Here is a 12,573-nt window from a genome sequence, read left to right as displayed (position 1 = left end):
TCCAAAGATCTGCCACCAGCCAGATGAAGTGGCAAGTGGCACCCTCATTCTCTGGCCTCTAGCTCTCCCAGGTTTCTTGCCACTGCTTTTTAGACCTCCTCATCATTTCCTTCTGTGATTCCCATCCACCTTCCACTGTGGACTCTGACAGGCTTTCTGGTTTTTTTTCTTTTCTATATTCTCCCCCTTTCTCTGTCTCTAAGGGAGAATTTACAAGGGTACTGTAAAAAGTTCATGGAAAGACACATGCTAACTTTCAATTCTATTTTTCCATGAACTTTTTGAAGTACCCTTGTAAGGGAGAAAACTCCCACTCTTTCCATTAGGAGACCTTGAATGGACAGGATGAACATCCTTCTATCTTTGTTTAGGGTGAATGAGAATATAAGTGACATGAAGGCCTTGAATCAAGGACAGCAGGGTTGTCCCACTCTTTCCATTAGGAGACCTTGAATGGACAGGATGAACATCCTTCTATTTTTGTTTAGGGTGAATGAGAATATAAGTGACATGAAGGCCTTGAATCAAGGACAGCAGGGTTGGAAAGAAGCACTTCCTTACTTTTTTCAGTTTTCATGGCACATGGAGAAGGAGTTAAGTTTGTGCAGTGCATTAAGGTAAGTGAAGGGGATTGCTTACAGAGGGGGGCCCAGCCTGGACACTCCAGCTGTTCCAGACCCTGATTGGCCACTCTGGGGCTGAGGCGACCCAAGCTTGACAGAAGCTCTGTGAACTTCTAGGTTTCACTATCCAGCTGACAGCGAGGGAAAGCAAGGATGGAGGATCATCCAGGAGGTTTTATGGTTCAGGACCAATTGCAAAGTGCCTGACTTTGTTCCACATTTCATTGGCCTGAACTTGTCACATGGACACTGTAAGGAAGGCTAGCAACTGTGTTTGGCTATGTGTCCAGGAGGAAAGGAAAAGGTTTGGTGAACATCTAGCCAGTCTCTGCTATAGAAAGTAGGTGACCAAAAGTGTTCTAGAGACAGAGGCCGGACTGGAACTAAGACACACATTGCTCACCCATAGCACAGTGCTCTGCTCACCAAACCACATGCTGCATACCTCTCATATGGCTTCTACCTTTTTCAAAACACAGCCCATGTAAGGTGTCAAAAAGGGAGCCAAGGAGAAAGTGGGTGATTCTAAGAAAGAATTTTCTAAGAAAGATTGGTATGATATGAAAGCACCAGCCATGTTCAATATATGAAATACAAGGGTACTTCACAAAGTTCATGGAAAGATTCATATGATCATTTAATTCTGTTTTTCCACAAACTTTTTGAAGTACCCTTGTATGGAAAAACATTGGTTCACTCTAGGAAACAAAATTGCACCTGATGGCCTCAAGGGTCACATTTTTGAAGTGAGCTTTGTTGATCTGCAGAATGATGAAGTTGCATTTAGAAAATTTGAGGTAATTACTGAGACTATTCAGGGCAAAAATTTCCTGACCAACTTCCATGGATCTTACCCATGAAAAAATGTGCTCCATGATCAAACAATGGCAGACCCTGTATGAAGTTCATGTTGATGTCAGGACTACTGACAGTTATCTGCTTGTCTGTTCTGTGTGGGTTTTACTGAACAGAGCAAAAATCAGATTTGAATGACCTCTTACACTTAGCACCTATAGGCCAACCAAATCTGAAAGAAGATGAAGGAAATCATGACCCAAGAGGTACAGACAAATGCCTTAAAAGTGGCCAGTGAATTGATTGCAGAAAACATTGGGAAAGATTCAGGAAAGATTCAAGGCCAGCACTTGAAATGATGTGCTCACTAGAAAACTCAGAATGCTGAAGAAGCCCATGTTCAAATGGGAAAACTCGTGGAGCTTCACAGTGGAGATAGTTCTGGAAAAGCTGCTGGGATGAGACAAGTGCTGAAATACAAGGAGCTGATGGATATGAGCTACGGGTCCCAGAATCTGTTTAAAATTTGGACTTTTAATGGTGATAAATAAAAATTCTTATTTGTGGGGGAAAAAGCACAGCTCATTAAGTCCAATTTTAGTCAAGCATAAGTCAATTCTACTCACAGGAAAGGCTTGGTGTAACATGTAGGAATCCCACAAGGTAGGGTCAGCCTTGCCTCCCAAAATGACAGAGAATTTCCACGAGTTACCATGAACTCTTTGTAAGAAAATCAGCATCCAAATCCTCAGCCTTGCTTTTTTTTTTTTTTTTTTTTTTTTTCTTTCGGTCCTTCCCACTTGGTTGCCTCTTGAGGACCGGGGGCAAGATGAAGGTTACTGCATGGTTCACTGCAAACACCTGTCTCTCAGTTTTACCTCAACCTTTGATTCAGATGTTTTCACTTCCTCCCCTTCTTACGTTTGGCCCTTTGGTCTCTGTCCCCTGGGCTGACTTTCATCATCCAATTAGAAATAACACCCTCTTCGTGCTACTCTTTCTCTGGGAACTGTAGGGAGTAAACCCCAAGCCTCCTGCTCTCCCCACGGGGCCAGCATCGCTTCAAAGGAGTGAGTTGGCGGCACCACCTCATGGCTGGGCTTCCTTTCTGTTTGAACAGCTTCCATTGCTCACTGCTGATCAGTAACTCAATGATTCATTAAACACACAAACAATGAGTGAATCTGTTCCATTAGCGAGGCCACCTGTTGGTCTCAGACATTCTCAGCTGAACTCGGCGAACATGAACAACAGAATGCCTACTCCAGTCAAGGGCCCCGTCCCTATGTGATGGCATGTTAGAGCAGGAAAAGCAGCGTCCAGGCTTTGCTGAAGCTTTTATGCTTTTCCTTTCATCTGGTGGCAGGGCTGCAAGAATATAATGTGGAGCACCGTTCACCTCTCTATAATCAACTGGAAAACTCCAAGAGCTTGGTCATTGTTGCCTCCTTAGTCTTGCAGAAATAGAGAAAAAGGATTAATGGGAATATTCTGCACCCTTTTGCTTGCAGGTGCAAGGGTAACAGAATCAACCAAGCTCTAAGCAAAAACAAACACACATGTATACACAAAAAAACAAAACAAGAAAATAATGCAGTTTTTTTTGCTATGTAGCCTGGTTCCTACAGCTGTTCTGGGCCTTTAGGAACTGGTCTACTAGTGTTTACAAGCTTTTTGTAAATCAAGACTACTAAAAATCATATAAAGCTGATTAGGTTAAGCATTTGATGCAGGTATCACAGACAACAAAAGTTGATATTTTATTTTAAAAATTTGCATTTTCTCTTGTGTGTAACTCCTGTTATTATCACAATAAGGAGGAAAAGTTTCATAAAGTAAGCAATGTTTGTTTGGACCCTGAAAATTGTACCATACCAGGAATGATGAAACATACAATCTTTTCTCAATTGAATATTAAATTGCCCCATTAGGGTGGGTTTAGTATTTGAATGTATGATCATTAGAGTCTGTACTGTGTACTTTATCTCTACAGTGACACTTTGATTAAAAATATTTGATTACATAGCTCAGGTTTTATATTTATGATAGATTTATTCTAGAATACTAGTAAAAACTTTGTTGTTCATTGGTTCTCGTAAGAAAATGGAAGATGAAGAAATAGAAGGAAATCAGTCTTCAAAGAAAATTCCAGTTTCTATTTATCACGTAAAATTTATAAAAAATTATGAGTTTTAAATTTCCTGATGGACTCAGAGATTTTTGTTGCTAGTGGTTGGTTTACTCTCATTTTTTGTGGCAATGTAAATGATAGAAGCCAGGTTAGGATTTCAATTTGTGCCTCTTTTGTGAGTATTATTCTGCCTTTGGAGGATGTGCTTTGAGCTCCACACATTCAGAATGAACAAGGTAAACAGACTGAGGCAGGCAGCCCCCCCACTACTTGGATTCTTTAGGCAGGTGTGAGCATATCTCCTCATTCAATACATAAAAGACCACGTGCATTTTCAAAGGGATTTCTGCAATCCCGGTCTTTTGACAACCACTAGTACGATTTGATTGCCAAAGGAAGGTGGTTATGCAGCCACCCGGTTGTGCAATCAAAAGAATCCTCAGATTCCTCTGTATAAAAAAGAAAGGCAAAAGAAGTGACTTTTATAAAAGACGAAAAGGGAAATAGCCACATAAATGAAAAATTAGAAGACTAAGAGCTGTCTTCAATAGCTCAATAGAGCTTTCTGTGATGGTGCAAATGTTCTATACCTGTGCTGTCCAACAGGAGAGCCACGAACTACATGTGACCCCTGAGCACTTGAAATGTGGCCAGTGCGAATGAGAAAATAACTTTTAATTTAAGTTGATTTAAATTTAAATAGGCTCATGTATTTTAGTGGCCTTCCCAGGAATATCCCTAGTATGTAGGTTGGTTTTCTGCCTTCGTTATGAGCTCATGATAAATATGTGCTGTATGAAAAATATAAATCTAATCACAGCCCATCTCCTTTAGCACTTGCAGGCGCTTCTCCTGTCCAGAGGGCTCCAACCCCTGGCAGGCCCCCGCCTCCTCTACCCTCTGCTCCAGCATGTCCAATTTGTTTCTCTGTTCTTCGACTTGCCCTCATCCTTCCTGTCTCAGTGTTTTTGTGTGTGCAGCTCCCTCTGACTGGAATGCTCTTTTTCCCACTTGTCCACCCTGGCAGACCTCTGTTTATCTTTCATGACCAGAAATATGACTTTCTCTGGGAAGTCTTTACCAACTGCCCCAAACAGAGTTAATCACTCTCCTCTTGGTTCCCATAGTGCTGTAGTGTAAATGTCAGAGTCGGGTGTCTTAGGGCAGACCCTCAGACCCGTGTGCAAACATCTGTAAAGAAATTCCTAAGGGAAACTAAGAAAGTAGTAGGTGGGGGCTGAAGGCAGGGAAGGGAGAAAGCCAAGGAAGTGTGTGATCACAGGCAAAGCTGCTCGGGGGGTAGTTTTTGCCCGATCAACAGGCAGACTTCTTAACTTTATAAATCAAGCTTCAGGGTCGTCTTACCCTAAGGCAAAGGAACTGGAGTTTTCATCCTCTGTCTGGATGTCAGCAGGCATTGCTTACGCACTGCCGAGGGGACATGCACGTGGACAAAGGAGACTCATGGGGTAAACCTCCAAGAAAAAGTGAAGGTGCTGGCTCTGGGAAGTGAAGCCCCCATGTGAGGGAACAGCAGTGAGGAGTGAGGGTGGGTGGGGCAGGAGGCACAGAAGTGGTGAAAAAGGATCCTGAGGAGTCCGGGCAGAACACAGACATCAGGCATTTGACATTAGCCACTGCAGGGAAGAGGGTGTTGGGACCGAGTCTATCTGGGCTGCAAACCCAGACCTACCTTTTCCTAGAAAAGTAACTTAATTGCTTTAAGCCTCAGTTTCCTCCTCTGTAAAACTGAGAAAATAATTGTATCTACTTTTCAGGTTTAAGATGAAGCTAAAATAGAGTAATGTGTATAAAGTATTTTGCACAGTGTAGGATACCTAGTAAAAAGTCAAAAAATTGCAGCTATTATTACATGGCATTTTACTGGGATTGCACAGCTGATTCTTCCACCAGCCTTCAGATTTTCTGGGGGAGTAACTTACCGCACTGGTCTTTAATTCACTGATGCCTAAGCCAATGTCTGATCCAGAGTAGGTGTCCAATCAATATTTCTTGAGTAAATGAGTGATTCTTCACTTTGAACCTAATCTCTCTTATCATCTCTGATGATCTGTTACATTGAAATGCTCTATTCATTAGACCATAAGGGTGGGGTTTCGTATTCTTTTTTGATTCCCTTAAATGCCCATTAGACCATAAGGGTGGGTTTTTTTTTTTTTTGGATTCCCTTAAATGGAGCACAATCTGGTACATGACAGTTGCTAAATAATTGTTTGTTGAACTGATATTTGTTGGGTAAAGATCCAGAATGTTCGAAAGGTAAAACCATTACGAATCCTAAGGGTTGCTTTCTCTACTTCAGAGTATATTTGCAGGCAGGGATCTCAAATCACTTATGGTTCGGTACAGGAAAACATAAACCGCTCTAGGTTTTTCAAGCAGAATATGATTTAATAGAGGGAATTAGATGTTATGGCAGGCAGGATTTCTAAATGTTCCCCCAAATATCTTCCACTCTAATCCCAGAAACTATGAATATGCTGATATATGTTATGTTATATGGCATATTTTATTTTAAGAAAAGGATAATATCTGGGTAGTCCCAATCTTATCACATGAGCCCTTAAAAGCAGGGAACTTTCTCTGGCAGAGAGCAGAAAAGAAAGTCAGAATTGAAGTGTGAGGGAGATTTAACATGAGGGAATCTGCTGCTGGCTGTGATGTTGTGAAAAGGACTCAGGGTGTCATCATTGGCTGAAAGACAGAGGAGGCTGCATGAGAAGGAATGTGGTTGACCTCTAGGAGCTGAAAGAGGGCACTGGTTCACAGCCAGCAAGGAAATGGAAACCTCAGTCCTAAAACTAGAAGGAAATGAATTCAGCCAACAAGCTGAATGTACTTGAAAGTAGATTCTTCCCAGAGCTTCCAGATAAGAGCCTGTTGGGAAAATATAGGAAAATGGACAGGGTCCCTCAGATGTTCAGAATCTTGCAAAGCATTTGATGTAAATATGCATGTGCACCCAGATGTTCCTTGGTTGTCTAATGTAATTGCACATGTGCACCCAGGATGAGTGGCTCTGATCCATAGTGCTCCCTGCCCCCAGGGTTCCCTTGGGGAGGGCCACAGGGAGGCTGTGACCACCGCTGCTGCTGGATCTGTTGGAAGCCACCGCTGCTGCCTCTGCAGCTACCGTTGCTGAAGAAGCTGAGGAAGCTGAGGACTGAGCTCGTGTTGTCTGCCAGTGGCTCCCAGGATCTTTCGCAATTAACTAGAGTGTGCACCTGTGTGTGAGGTGTCTGGTGACCCACCCTATATATGAGGGGTCTGTGACCCAGTCTGTGCAATGGGTATGAAGGGTCTGTGGGCCCTAGCCCTGACAATACAAATGGAAACTTAGCACAACTAAAATAATGAAACATTTTGGCTTTAGTTATGAATTGCCTAGCCTTACAATTGGCATTGTCACGTAGCAATACAGAACCCAACCTGGCTGACCCCTTGATTCCAGCCTTTGAGACCCTGAGCATAAAACCCAGTTGAGCTCACCCGATCTATAGAAGTATGAGATCATATATGGGTATTGTTTTAAGGTGATAAGTCTGTAATGATTATATTGTATCACGTATAATATTGAATATACTAATTATCCTGATTTGGGCATCACATATTGCACACAGGTAATGATATTCAATGTGGTACCCCACAGATATGTACAATCAATCATGTTTCAAAACAGAACAAAACAAAAAGTTTGTGGTAATTTGAAATAGGAAATGAATACAAGTGCTTACTACACTGTGGAAAAGACTGGAATGAAGAAAGTAAGGCGGGCTACTCCTGGCTTTGAAGTAACACCACACAGGCTGCCACCTGAGATCAGGAAGCTGCAGGAAATGACACCTGGCTGGCAGCCTTGAAGCTAGTGTGCGGCAGTGACTTCATTGCCCCATCAGTCCAGTCTGCGGAAGCTCACCCTCAGTCACCACCACCACTGCTGAGGGGCCTCTTGCTCTCTTCCACCTTACAAATATCCCACAAATGAATTTCCTTGTCAAACACAAGTCATATCCAGAACCTGGGTGGAAAGTAGGTCTGGGATAAGTAGTTCCCAGGCTTCTAGCACCTGAGATAAAGGGAACGTGTAAAGCGAGGTGGGGATAAGCTCACTGATAATGAATTGACTCTTCAAACTTTCTAGATCCCTTTAAGTCAGCGTTCTCATAGAAGATATTATTTTCCCTTCACATATCAGAAAACCAGGCTTTGACTGTGTTAAGTATCTTGCCTAAAGTCTCATAAAGAGTATGCAGCAAAACCAAGATTAGAACCTACCTCTGTTTCCCCCCGAGCCTACATGTTTCAGCCTCTGCAGCTGATGCTGGCCTTCAGATGGAATTTATATTATTGGCTAACAGGCCATGTTAGGCTCAACTGAGAAGGCAATGGAAATTGCAGCGATCTTATTTTATTTATTTTTTAAAAAAAGTTTTCTTTTGGTTCCTGGTAGAGGGCTGCTGTTAGACTCTTGTGGGAGCTCTGTCTAGCTTCGCCTCTCCTTCCCTTCTCTCATCCAAGCTTCCTCCTTGGCCCACATTCCCTGACTTTGGATACACACCTTGCAAAGTACGCTCTAATTTCTGGATTGATTTTGTTGAAGGGTCCTTCCTTCTTTTGCTGGGCAGCCCCTGCTGTCTTTTTATCTTGTGAGTGCACAGAATTGGCCCTTCTCCTCTGTGCTCAGGGTCTCCCTGCGTCTCCCTGGGCGGAGGCTGGTGCGAGGCTGACGTGCGGCACCGGAGGAGTATCCTCTACTTAAGGGAGTCGTGCAGCATTTCCCCCAGACAGCTCTATCTGTCCTGCATACCAATCCAATTACAAACAAATTGGCCCACAGGCTCAAGCACGAGAGCAATTTGGCCTTCTCTCCTCTCTTGCTGACAGTTTTAAACCTGCTCCTTTTAAAAATCCAACTCCTGGAGAAGATTTTAGCACCCATGCTTGAGAAGAGGGGGATGAATTATCCCAAATATTGGGGTGCAGAGAAACTCAGAGGGAAAGCTGTGGGTAATGTTTTTTTTAGGAAAAAATTAAAGAAAACGAGACAGGTTTTTTGGGATTTCCCCATGACCGTAGGTTAGAGGCTGGGAGGCTGGTCTTTGAAGGTTTGTTATTAACTTGGCCTGACTTGATCGGCTCTCTTTTCTTCCCTGGCTGGGTGCCCTTTTCTTCCCTGGACTTTCCCCTAGTGGTGAAGAATTCTTTCCTAGGTTTCTGGAAGTGAGAAAATGTTTCAATTGTCTTTACTATGGCTTAAAATACATATGTATATATTTTTTTGAAACATGCTTATAGCTTCATAGTGCTGAACTCAAATAGACAGGGCATCTGCACACAGGGTAAGAAGTGGAAAGCCACCAGGATCAGCCAGGCTCTCTTCACACAGGGGATCCCATGGCAAAGCTATCAGATGAAAGAATTTGCATGAAAGAATTTGTTCCTTCTGCCTTTTTAAAAGTCTACATAAACATACTTTAAATTGAAAACCCAACTTAACTAGAAAGAAAAGCAGATATAAAATAAGATTATACATGAAAGTTTTGGGGTTTTTTGATCAAAACTTCTGAAGTCCAGGTTTTTCTGAAGTCTAATTATTCTGGGCTGCATATTGACACTGGTTGAGCAAAGGATGCTCTATTTGCTATCTCCCTTTCCTTTGTCTTTTTGAAAGAAAGATCATTTGTCATTTTCTATCATCACACCAGCCACACTTCCCATGCAAAGACCCACATGGAGTTTCTGATGGGAATTGGATTCACTTGAGTGAGATGCCCAGGTGGCCGTGAGCCTGAGGCCAGCCCCTTCTCATCCCAAGCCCTGCCAGGAGAGCCTCTGATACACAGGCTATGCCTCTCCAACAGCACTCTTCTTTCCCAGAGGTGTCTCAGATGGTTTCCAGGGTGATTCAGAAAATCTCACTGAGATGCCTAGAAAGGCAAGAGTCAAAGGACAGGTCTCTAGAGACGAGCACCCTGCTGGGAATTGGGGGGTACATGGGTGAGCTGGGCAGGTGCATTCTCTTCTCCTGTAGAGTCTAGAGTCCAGTGGCAGGCAGCAGACAGGTCCAGGCTTACAGGAAGTGATGAGAGAAGGATGCCATGGGAACACAAAGAAGGAGTATGTAACCCCAGCTTAGCAGGAAGACCTCCTAGAAGAAATGGTGATCAGGCATAAGAATGTTAATGATTGCCACAGTCTCTGCGATGAGATCTCCAGAACTGACTAGAGTAGAGAAGGGGGTGTGTGTCACTGAGAGGCCACTTATCAGGGGAGTACCTCCGTTAGATCCACCAGGGTGGAGGTGGACTGCAGCAGTCCCGTGGCCACACGGATGGATTCTGCAGCTGCACTTCCATGGCCTTCGAGTCTCCATCACTAAGTCAATTGAGGGGCCAGAGCTCCTCCTCCCTTATTTCCTGTCGCTCTTAAACAACAGCTGTGTAGCTCAGTGCCTCTTGACGGGGAAATGTTGAACACAGATAGGAATCCCCTGAGGTGTGCGTGGTGAGGGGAGAGGAAGATGAGGCTGACTCTTCCCTCGGCTCAGTTATGGCACCTGCCTCACCTCATCTGAGCTTTCAGCACTCAGGTCACGATGAAAAAGAAGATGCTGGGATCATCCTGTCAAACTGTCAAATTTGGGGGTGAATAAAATATCCACTAGGGATCTCCAAGAAGCCAGAAAACTCATGTTTACTTTCATCTGGGGAGAATTTGAACCTATGTCTCCAGATTTGAAAGTCCGGGATATTAATTCATTGTGACATCTGGTTCTTCTCTTTGATATTTTAAAAATAATCTAGAAACAGAATTGTGAATCCATGCTCCAAAGCATTACTCTCAGATTCTGGGAAAGAATGCAACTCTGGGTTTATCTTGTTTATCCAACTAGTCTCTGGTCATTTGTGTAACATGATATTTCATCCATTGGATGCTGTAAGCCAATTTCTAGCACAAGGTTTCTATTTTGTTTTAATCATCCATGAAAGAAAAGGAAGTGGAATGTCTGTCTTGTCATTTTCAAGGACTGTGGTGGCACCAGTAGCTGGCTTCTGGCTTCTAGTCTTTGCCACTGGAGAATGTGAGACTGTCTCAGAATCCTAGAATTTTGGAACTGGAAAGAAAATTTAGAAGTATATAACAAGAACCATAAAGATGCTCTTACCCTTAGCGCCAGTCAATTCACTCCCACAAGCGTCAAAGAAATGTCAGTCAACGGACTCCCAAATATACGTTCTCAAAGATGTTCACTCTAGCATTTTGTTTTGTAAAGGTAAAAAAAATGAGAAACCACCAAAAGCGTTTAACATTATAGACCCTGTTTTAAAAATTAGGACACATGAACTTGAGAGAATTATGCAGTCCAAAAATAATTATGAAAGCTGTCTGCATTCACAAATGATTATTGAATGCCTACCATGTGCCAGTGCTATAACAAAGGGATATGCAGATTGCAAATCTGTGTACTCTATGACATTAGTTAGGTAAAAGATGCATGCTTGGGGAAGAAATGTTATGCATTCTTGGGGCTTTATTGAATGCCTACCATGTGCCAGTGCTATAACAAAGGGATATGCAGATTGCAAATCTATGTACCCTATGACATTAGTTAGGTAAAAGATGCATGCTTGGGGAAGAAATGTTATGCATTCTTGGGGCAGAAATGTTATTAGTTGGTGGAGTTATGGATAATTTTATGTTATTAAAAAATTTGTTACATTGGCTGAAGTGTCAGTGTATGTAAAAATTATGATAGGAGTGCAGAAGAAGGTGCTGCTAGCTTTGAGAAAGACTTCTGAGAGTTTTTAAATGTAAAGGTGACCATTCATTTATTCTCGCTTTTTATATTTATTTAGCAACTACTATGTACTAGAAATTACAGCAGGGGTTAAGACATAGACACAATCCTTACAATTTTTAGTGAGATCTGTGTTTTACTTAATTAGCCCTTTATTTAATGAATATTTGAATTTAAAAAGTCAACTTTACTATAATCTATGCCAATCTGCCTCTTTTCTATCTTCTTCTCTTCTCCTTCCTCCAAAAACTTGTGTTACAAAAGTAGAATTTAAATCACAGAGACAGTAATTTGCCTGAGGTCGTACAGCTTGCTCGTAGTGAACCTGATAATCTGATTCTTGGTTTACTTTCTACTTCACCCCCACTTCTCTCATAATCCTCACATCCCTTTTAGGTATAACTTGCTGGAGCAACAACGGAGCAGGCAAGTTTTGTTTAGAACCACAATTTACTGATATTGGGCGGGAAGTGAGAATGATCTAGGCGGTGCTTCTCAGGCTATGTTGTACATAGGCATCGCTCAAGGGCCTTGTCCAAATGCAGACTTTGATTCTCATAAACACCTAGGTGTCCTTTTCTCGAGTTGCAAGGATCTAAAGGATAGAAACTACGAGTACAGAAGAAATGAGAATTTAATTTTTAGCTACTGTTCTTTTTAATTTTATCACTAGGGAAGTAAGGACGTCAATTTTTCACAAAGTCTATATATTCTTTCTCTAACTGCTGATGCCTTTCCCTTTCCCTCCCAACAGCCACTCTGGATCCAGGTCTCTCTGACACAATATGGCCATGAAAGACAGGGGAATATTCTAGACCACACTACTAAGAGATAATGGACCTCGGTTATCTGCTCCCAACTCCTTCTCTTACCCTCTACAATGAACAGCCCTCACCCTGCTTCCCCCAGAGCCAAGTGACCAGGGGCCAGGTCTTTGGAGTCAAGACTAACCCTGGATTTGAACCCTCACTGAGCACTTAAGACTAGGGGTAAGTTACCTCACTTGTTTGAGTTTCCATTTCTTTATCAATAAATGTGGTTAATCACACCAATCTCATTGGATGTTTGTGTAGATTAAATGAGATAATATTCACAAATTACTTAGTTCAGCATCTGGCATGGAATAAGTGCTCTATAAAGGTAAGTATTTTAATTTATCCAGTTGGGTCTGAATCTCATTCTGAATATTTGACCTAGATGACCTT

At 42.4% G+C, this 12,573-nt stretch overlaps 1 pseudogene; it reads left to right on the top strand.

Moving 5' to 3' along the window:
- Positions 1-575: 575 nt before the first annotated feature.
- On the top strand, positions 576-1,941 carry LOC103604809 (annotated as a pseudogene).
- Positions 1,942-12,573: the final 10,632 nt, after the last annotated feature.

This window comes from Galeopterus variegatus, unplaced genomic scaffold (genome assembly GCF_000696425.1).
Source record: "Galeopterus variegatus unplaced genomic scaffold, G_variegatus-3.0.2 Scaffold5408, whole genome shotgun sequence".
Classification (NCBI taxonomy): Eukaryota; Metazoa; Chordata; class Mammalia; order Dermoptera; family Cynocephalidae; genus Galeopterus; species Galeopterus variegatus.
The sequence above is the reverse complement of the archived record's forward strand: the minus strand, read 5'-3'. Positions and strand labels throughout refer to the sequence as shown.